The 8,228-nt window shown below is 35.3% G+C and overlaps 1 protein-coding gene across 1 annotated transcript in view; it reads right to left on the bottom strand.

Moving 5' to 3' along the window:
* The window catches only part of LOC118744842 (major facilitator superfamily domain-containing protein 6), a 242,387-nt gene that overhangs the window by 153,285 nt on the left and 80,874 nt on the right, over positions 1-8,228 (bottom strand). The gene's annotated exons all lie outside the window — the stretch shown is intronic.

Below are 8,228 nucleotides of genomic sequence, written 5' to 3'. Positions count from 1 at the left end.
ATGGTCATTTGTAAATGAGAATAGTCACTTGCAAATGAGAAATGGTTATTTGGAAATCAGATTTTAAATTGGAAAACAGAATAGTTAGTCAATTGTAAATGAGAGAGTGTCAAATGAAAATGCGAAATCGACATTTGGAAATGGGAGTAGTCAAACATTCAAATTTTGAAGTTTTTAGCCGAAAGTAGCCAAACAAGCTTGCTCTTTTGATAAGTCGGAAAGTACTCAAAGAAACATTCCGCTACCATTTCGGTAAGTTTTGGTCGGAAACAACTCGAATTGATTCTGTTTTCTTCACAAGACACATTTAGGATCGCCGCGGCTGCAGAAAACGCAAAGCTCTTATTAAACTTTTCAATAAATATATACTTTTACATACATATATCAATACGTATAAGGGCAAATCTAAAAAATAGGTACACTCTCCAAAAAAAAATTAATTTTTAAATTTGTGAGCACACCTATCGACTATAATCGATTATTATAAGTGTAATTCATTTTCATGAAGTGCTTCAAAAGTTAGACGAGGAATAAACATGAAATAGAAAACAAAATAAGCTGGGTTCAAATTACGTTGTTCAAGTAGTAAATTTTGAGCCAAGATTTTGAAAGTTGAACTCACTTAATTGGGACGTTCTAAATTCAATGGCATCCCCTGTTTTACCAGATTGACTCCGGTTTTCGAGACAACGGTATTTGAAAATTTGATTAAATTTTAACTATTTTATAAATAACTCCCTCAGTTTTGAAGTTATCCTACTAAAGCTTTGCACATAACGGTGTTTTAATATTACCTTAATTATTCCTTAAAATTATCGAAATGGGTGCACTTTAACGTATAGCTCCAATACAACTGATTACTCAGATATGTGTTTTTGCGCTGCAACTCTAACTTCATATCTGAATAATAAATAGTATGCGTACTATATTTTAAAGTGAACATATACTAAATTTTTACCTGATTAATTGGAGGAGTTATAACGCAAAACAACGTCTCTGGGCAATCAGTTGTATGGGAGCTAGATTTTAGAGTGAACCGATTTCGATGGTTCTATGAGATAGTGAAGGAAATATTAAAATACAAGCACGTGCAAAATTTTAGTAAAATATCTTCAAAACTGAAGGAGTTTTTTTTATAAAATAGTTGAAATTTAAGCAAAGTTCAAAGTACCGCTATCTCCAAAAGTGGAGACAATAGGGCAAAACTGGGGACGCCATTGAATTTAGAAGGCTCCAATTAAGTAAGAGCAGCTATCAGAACCTTTGTCGAAAATAATTTGATTTGATACCACGCTCGAAATATTCTCACTACAAGAAGGAGCATAATTAAAAGTACTAAATCGGGGATTTTACACACTTCTAGAGAACATTTTTTTGAAGCATTTTACAGGTATATGCAACGTTATAAGGGCTAGTAGTTATAAAAATATTTAGATCGTTTCGACGTATTTTCCAGATGTGCCTTCAATTAAGATATTTTTGGAATAAAAATTTCGCTCAACATCGCAGATACATTTGTGGCATCGATAGATAAGAATATCTGCACTTCTCTCCGATACATTTGTGGCATCGATACTTTTCTTCGATATTTTTAAAGAGGCATCGAGTGCATGGCTCCATCGGAACCACAATGGATATGCTTATACTGCCAAAATATGGAAGAAGTCCTCCTGCCTCTACTCATAAAATTTGGAGCAGAAGCTGCGCAACTGGTTTTACTTTTATTTTACACTATTGCACACTTCAGTAAATGCAGTAATGAAGCAAATGCACTTGACAGTAAATAAAGTGAAAAGCCCAAAATACAATAACGCAGTGGCAGTGGCAGCGGCAGTTTTTCGAAATCAGCTGTTTTTTAGAAAGTGTGGTGTCCAATGAAGCGACTCACAATACAGCAGTGGCAGCTAGCAGTACTGCTCAGTTTAGCCCAAATTCTAAATTCACTGCCACTGCCTTCATCGCAGCAAACTTCGCATGCTGAATTTGACATAAATGAAACGCAGCCAACATCTGTTGATGTCACTGAAGCCTAAAAGGCAACAACAAAAATGTAAACAAACAAAAGGGAATGTCAAAAAAAGCAGTCACTGACAACGCCGTATTGTGTTTGCTGCGGCATTGACTGCCAATATTAGCAGTAACAGCTGATTTTAAAAACTGTCACTGCCACTGCCACTGCGCTATTGTGTTTTGGCCTAAACTCATGGCTTGCTCGCAATCAAAACAAATACTGTATTGTCGCTGCTGGCTATCGTTACTGCAATGGCAGTATTTGTTTGCTTGCTGCAAATATTGACTTGCACTAAATACAACAAAAGAACGGGGTAGTACAGTGAGTGTGGTAAAGCAATTGGTTGTGCTGTAAACGGCAGCAGTTTACATGTTGAAAGCTCTGAGGAAGTGAAGTACAGTAAAACCCGCTTAAATACCTCACGAAAAATGTCAACATTTTGAGGTACTTAGGCGGGTTGGGTACTTAAAAGAACCCGCTTAAGTACCTCGATGCGGTTACTTAAGCGAACATTTAGTGCTTTCCAGCACGTCTACGATTTGCGGGTTTTTGCAGGATTTAGGGAAGTTCCGATATAAGTAGATACGAGTTTGTACTCGATACTTTTGTTTCAATACCAACTACTTTTTTACTTGAATCGTTTTATCGATACCTTCTTAGTATCGAAATAAAAGTACTTGTATCGAATAGATTTGAGGAAGTGTCATATCTTTCGGTCATATTTTTTCTATGGAAAATAATTGCTTCGTTTTTATGAAAAATAATTGCTTTAAGCAATGGCACCGGCAAAATCTAAGGTGGGGATATATTTTTACAAAGTGCAAGCAATGCTTTGTAGCAGTAACGTTTTGTGGGAACCTTTCAAAGGTTTAATATTTTGTCTAAGCAATCGTATTACTTCTAATGTTACTAATGATCAAATAAACAGATCGATACCTCAACTGAAAATGTACTGAAAATATTTGAGATAAGGCGTTTTGAATCGGCAGCAGAGAGAGGGCGTTTTTGTACTGAATTCTGAAAGAGGGTGGTCTTGAAAAGTTTTCTGATATAAGGCGTTTTTCAATCAAATTCTGAAATAGGGTGCTTTTGAAAAGTTTTCTCAGATAGGGCGTTTTCAAACTGGCTGTTGAGATAGGTCGATCTACTACTCAGGTGTCGCACAAAGGTATGTCACAGATAGGGTTGCCGGGCGTACTGCTTTTGGGAGTACACGTACTCCTTTTTATTGCAATGTACTCCCTTGTACTCCCAAAAAAATATATGGAAATGTACTCCTTTATTAGTTTTGTACTTCTTTTGTTCTCCTTTTTCCAGCTATTAATATTTTATCATATACAGGGTGTAAAATAATAACTGTCGCACAGTTTTGTTTGTTTTTAATAAAGTTTTTTATAGATTTTGCGAAAATTTTATTAATACGTTTTTAAATTTTAACCTTCATTTGGGTTAACCAGCGGGTTTGGGAGAAAAGCGCAAGCGGCACGCAAGTCTTCATCGGTTACTTTATTACATATCTTCTGTAAATATAGGCTATTTTCCCCCATTTGGGTCCTTTATACTCCGTCTTTCATCCAAGATAAGGCCTCACACTCAGCAATCGAAAAGACTCCGAACCGGTGACCAGGAGGACATTCACACGACCAACCCTATACAGTTTTTTTCTATTTTTGTATACAAAGTCTAAGAAAAAGTGCACCAAAAAAGACGTGAGTGCCGCATGAACTTATCTCCCAAAGCTGGCAAATGCAAATAAGGATTAAAATTTTAAAACTAATTAATACAATTAATGTAAAGTATTAACAAAGTTAGCAAAAAAATACTCTTTTTCGCAACATCTATAAAGGACCCTTTTATTTTTCAAAAAACCTGTGCGACAGTTATTATCTTACGCCCTGTACTTTGCCATTCATATTGTGGCAAACACTACTTAGTAAGCAAAGTTAAGTGTGATAGTGAAAAGATGTAGGCATGGTCGTAGCAAGGTAGGTGCAGAGCGCTCGGGTATAAAAATCAGAAAACTATTAAATTAATTATAAGGCTTAAATTAATAAACTAGCCATATATTCAGAAAGAGTTTGGAATTCTTTTGTAGAATTTAGTTGGGAAAATTTCCTATAAGGGCGGTCATTGAAGAGGTGGTGAGCGAAGGGGGAGTGGGCGTAGAACCCCCGACCACCTAGGCCCCTATGGGTCCCTAGGGACACCTTAGAAAAATCGCCAAATATCACAAATGGGGGCCACGCCCAATCCCCCTTTGATCACCATCTCTTTAACGACCAGCCCATTTAATTATTTATTTTTAACATTTATTGTTGCTTTGAAAAAGATTTCTAAAATATCTTTGTTTATTTGTACCTAATTAATAATAATTTGTAAATTGCACAAAAAATTAAAAAAAAATTGTACTCCTTTTTTAGACCTTGTACTGCTTTTTTCTATCGAAAATATAAATGTACCCCTTTTTCCGTTTCCAAATCTGGCAACCCTAGTCACAGATAACGCCTGAAAATTACTTTCGCTTTGTTGCATATAAAAGAATGAAAAGTTATCGATATAAGTAAGTATCGATACATTCGGTTCAATCATATAAGTAGTATCGAAATAGCGCTTTGAGTAAACTCATTTGAGTAGGTATCGATACTTTGATGGTATCGGAACGTCCCTAGCAGGATTTAGTCCAAAGTCGTTCCCATACGCCCAAAATTCTGTATCTGGGAACACTCTCGTGAGAGTAACTGAGCGACTGTTCCCAGAATGAAGTTTCAAGATTTAGTCCGGAGTTTTTCTTCTGACAAATTCATGAAAAGTGTCAAACGATATGTAGAGTTGCATTTGTGTACAAAAACAGAATTCCGTGAAAGCAAATAACCTTACATTTGTTAAAAAAAAATGGAAGTAAGCAAAGAAATATTCGAAAATATATGCAATTATTATTAATTGTATAGATTTTAATAGTTATTTAGTGATCTTTCAGCCAAATCAGTCTTGTACTAATGACAAGTAAACAAACCAAATGACGTTTTTACTGGAAAAAGTGATTTTTGCGTTCCCATATACTTCTGCATCTGTTCTCCTGTTACTCTCACTTGAGAGAGTAATAATAATAATCCCAACGGTTTTTACCCTCCATTCCCGCCCATCCGCACGAGGGGTGCAGTCCGCATGACGTACGGAACCAATATTTTAAATTTTTGCGCCGATTCACGATAGACAGGAGTTTGTTAAATTCCGTTAAATTCATCAGCCGATTTTATGTCTTTATGTTAATAATTCATTTATTGAGAGAGGATAGTATCGCTTTCTTAATGCTGAAAAGCGAATCAGATAAATCAAATATGCTTGAATGAGAGTTAAAATCCTGGCATAAGCAACGGACTGGCTCGTGTAATTCAAAATTAGTTTTACATGTTTTCAAAAAAGTAAGAGTAAGAGTAAAATCGTAGTTTGATATTTCCATAGATTTTAGTCCGAAGAGTACTGGAACAAACTAATTATTTGTAATGTAGTTACACTTTGTCAAATTACATAAATAAGTCCTTGAATAAAACATGAACATTAAATGAAGTACTAGTAAACCCGTGTGGCGCTAAACGCCAAAGTTTAATTTAACTTATAATACAGATGGCAGCCCTGTAAGTCAGAGTTTTAGGCGATCGGTGTATCAAATTTCATCTAAATCAGTCCATCTGTTTCTAAGTGAAGATGTCTCGCATGGTCTCGATTTTTCAAATTTAATATCACCTTTTACCGCTAAAACGTTCTAAATTAAAAAACCCCGTTACTGCACAACTACAGGTCAAGCTTTTTAATTTTACATCTCAAATTCGAAAAAGCGGTGCAGATCGGATGACCTTCACAAGAAATGCCTGCGCGTGTTATATATATTTATGTAGTTTTCTAAGAGGTGGCAACACTAATCAAAAATATTTTCAAACTAAAGCTTGTGACATAATTTCAATCAACTGAGGAATTAATTTGAATTTTATTTCCCAAATAAGGGGCAATTCTCCTAAATATAGTACAGAAACAAAGCCATTTCAAACACATTTCAATTAGTGTTCATATTATGATAATTCATTTAACTTATCAAATAATTTTAATTTAACTTATTAAGCTGGTGGCAACCCCCTTCAATTATCTCTTAAGTATTCTAAATGCTCAAACAAAAAAAATACCGCTCTTTTTTTTTCTTCCCATATTTTATATTTAATGTAACTTCATGCATAATTAAATTAAATCGAACTTTTCATACAGGTGGCATCCCTCTTTAGATTTTTTTTTTAACTAAAACCTTTAGACCTATATTCTTATACTTATTTCAATTGCAAATTGCCTTAACTCAAGATCAATCTGAACTTCTGAACATGTGGCAACTCTCCTAAAAATAATTATTAAATAAAGCTTTTTCAACCCCCTTTCGGTTCATACCCTCTTACAATTATTCATTTAAATTATTAAATTATTTGAATTTAACATTAACGTCACAACCATCTTCAAATACCTCAAAAATATTTATTGACACTCTTTCTAGAAGGAACTGTCTACGCTCGGGATAACCAACTGGCCCAAATTCGCACAGGAGAGAAGAAATTGGAGAAGCTTTTTGGTCTCGGCCCAAACCGACAAACGGTTGTAGTGCCAAATAAGAAGAAGAAGGTGAATTAATTTGAATTTGTTTTTTAAACATATGGCAACCCACTGAAAACAGTACAAATATAAAGCCTTTTCAAATACATTAAATTGATCCCCATATTTTAATAATTCCTCTAACTTATTAACTAGTTTAGATTTAACTTTTTAAACAGGTGTCAACTCTTATCGAAAAGTTAAAACCTACCTTCAGTTTGAATTAAATGAAAAAAAGTAAAATCTTATTGCACATCTACAGCCCAAGCCCTTTCATTTAATTCCTCATTTTAAAACTCGAACGAACGGTGCAGATCTGATGACCTGGACAAAAAATACCTTCGCTTATTATTTATCATTTAGAACCAAGATCGTAGCAGTACACAGGCCAACAAAAATTTTGAAAAATTTTGGTGCGGCTAATGTTATAGCTGTTTTTGATAGATTTTTTGGTGCTGATTAAAAATCCGTAATCCAGATTTTGAGAAAAATGAGATCAAAGCCTAAAAAAGTCGCGTTTTTTGCAATATTTCATAAGCTCTAGAAAAGAAACAAACAGCTATAGGCTTAAATTAAAGCTAGAACTCTCGACTACTATCTCTGAAAATACCATCCCTGCACCGTAATCTGATGGTCACTTAACGTCATTTATTGAACAGCAAAAACTGATTTTGGATTTTTTTTTTCAATAGCATTAGTGTTTTTTATTGTTGAATAAATGAATATAAGTGACTTTCAGGAAAAATCATCAAAATTTCCAACTTATTTCTCAGAAGTGCTAAACTTTTTACAACCGTGTTAAATGGCCAGTAGGACACTTTGGCGGAGAGTCCCCAAGTTTTGCAAAAAGTCACGTGCAAGCGAAAAAAGATCTCTTCGCCTTGCTGGCGGTTGCATCTAAATGTGTGTCACCCCGAGGTATTTTGCTTCATTTTAAAGAACTATTCTAGTGCCGCCCAAAGTAAATTCCGTCATGGATACTACTTTTCTCTGGGTAAACGTAACCAGAGTAGTTTTAGTAAGATTAATGGAAAATACTTTGGCGTCATGCTCGTTGCTCATGCGTTGGAGATCATTTGGCCATGCAACCCTGTTACGCAGACCACCGGATCTTCCGCATAGTCTTGTGTTTCGAAGCTGCAGTCGTCCAGTAGGAAGAGAGTACATCCCTTGAAGGCAACCCCCGTAATAGATTCTTTCGTGCCACGCAACTCCGCACTGATCTTCCTTGTTTTTAGCATGGAAATCACCCAACTCTTGATGGTGGGGCTTACTCCCTTGCCTATCAGGGCATCTCTTATTGACCCATATGACATGTTGTGAAAAGCTCCTGAAATGTCAATGAAAGCACAAGGGACTATGTTCTTAAACTCCAGAGCCTTTTAAATAATCCTTGTAAGGCTATGAAGGGCAGTCTCAGTGGATTTGCCTGATTGATAGGTAAATCGTTTCGTATTCAGTGCTTGTTCCGTTTGGTAAATTTCTCTGATGTGTTAATCCAAGATTTTCTTCATGCCTTTAAGCAGAAAGGAGCTAATTGGTCTGTGGGATGACGGTACTGCTCAGGTTAACCTGTGTTCGGTAAAAA

The sequence above is a fragment of the Rhagoletis pomonella genome, unplaced genomic scaffold (assembly GCF_013731165.1).
Source record: "Rhagoletis pomonella isolate Grant_MI unplaced genomic scaffold, Rhpom_1.0 Rhpom_scaffold_00008, whole genome shotgun sequence".
Lineage (NCBI taxonomy): Eukaryota > Metazoa > Arthropoda > Insecta > Diptera > Tephritidae > Rhagoletis > Rhagoletis pomonella.
The sequence above is the reverse complement of the archived record's forward strand: the minus strand, read 5'-3'. Positions and strand labels throughout refer to the sequence as shown.